The sequence below is a fragment of the Myotis brandtii genome, unplaced genomic scaffold, assembly GCF_000412655.1.
Source record: "Myotis brandtii unplaced genomic scaffold, ASM41265v1 scaffold729, whole genome shotgun sequence".
NCBI classification, from domain to species: Eukaryota; Metazoa; Chordata; class Mammalia; order Chiroptera; family Vespertilionidae; genus Myotis; species Myotis brandtii.
Window position 1 is genome coordinate 279883 of NW_005370880.1, and position 1362 is coordinate 281244.

The following is a 1362-nucleotide window of genomic DNA, read 5'->3' on the forward strand; positions in this document are numbered from 1 at the left end:
ATATATATATATATGTATGATTTCAGAGAGAAAGGAAGAGGGAGAGAGGGATAGAAACATCAATGATGAGAGAGAATCATTAAACGGCTGCCTCTTGCATGCTCCCTACTGGAGGTAGAGCCTGCACCCTGGCATGTGCCCTGACCTAAAATTGGATCCTGACCTGTTTCTTAGGTTGATGCTCAACCACTGGGCCATGCCCACTGGGCTATTTATTTTCTTAATCGCTCTCTCCCACACTAGACTGGCAATGGTCTCGTTTGTTTTGTTTACTGCTGGTTCTCTAGCACTTGGAACAGCGCTTGGCATACAGTGGGTTTGAGTAAATTAGTCCATTAAATTTCTATAACATGGATCATTATGTCATCTGCATAAAATACCATTATATTTTAAATCCGTGAATAGATCTTCTCCCTTTGCAAAAATCCCAGTGAATGCATGGCTGTTTCCACGAAATCACAGCCAATTCTAAATTAAAGTGACTCATAGCCTGATTTTATATATACCAGCTGTTGACCCTTGAACAACATGGGCTTAAACTGCACAGTCCACTTTTATGCAGATCATTTTCTTTTATTTATGCAGGTTATTTTCAATAAATTCTCTAAATGTATTTTCTCTTCCTTATGATTTTCTTAATAACATTTTCTTTTCTGTATCCTACTTTATTGTGAGAAGATAGTATATAATACATAGAACATACAAAATATGTGTAATTGACTATGTTATTAGTGAGACTTCTGGTCAGTCACAGGGTATTAGTAGTTATGTTTTGGGGAAGTCAAAAGTTATGTACAGATTTTCTACTGTGTAGGGGTCAGCGCTCCTAACCCCTGCATTGCTCAAGCGTCAACTGTAATCTGGCATATATCTATATCTATATCTATATCTATATCTATATCTATATCTATATTGCTGGTATATATACATATATATATATAAATCTGACTATGATTAACTTGTTTAATTTAGAATATTATATATGTATGTAATATACATATATACACATATACAGAGAAAGAGAGAAAAATGCATTTTAAGGTTTGATAGGATATGGGCTGCTGTCTCCAAAACTAAGAGGAACACAAAAACAAATTAAAACAAAAACAAAAACTGTGCTCAATTCGGCAGCACATATACTAAAATTAGAATGATACAGAGAAGATTAGCATGGCCCCTGTGCAAGGATGACACGCAAATTCATGAAGTGTTCCATATTAAAAAATCTACACTAATAAAAGAGAAACATGGTAATTAGCGTACGACCGCTACCCTTTTCATTGGCTAATCAGGGCGATATGCAAATTAACTGCCAACTAAGATGGCGGTTAATTTGCATATGTAGGCACAATGCAGGGAGGC

General features: G+C 35.7%; 1 protein-coding gene across 1 annotated transcript in view; it reads left to right on the forward strand.

Moving 5' to 3' along the window:
• Nucleotides 1–1362, forward strand: part of SH2D3A (SH2 domain containing 3A) — a 13329-nt gene that overhangs the window by 2065 nt on the left and 9902 nt on the right.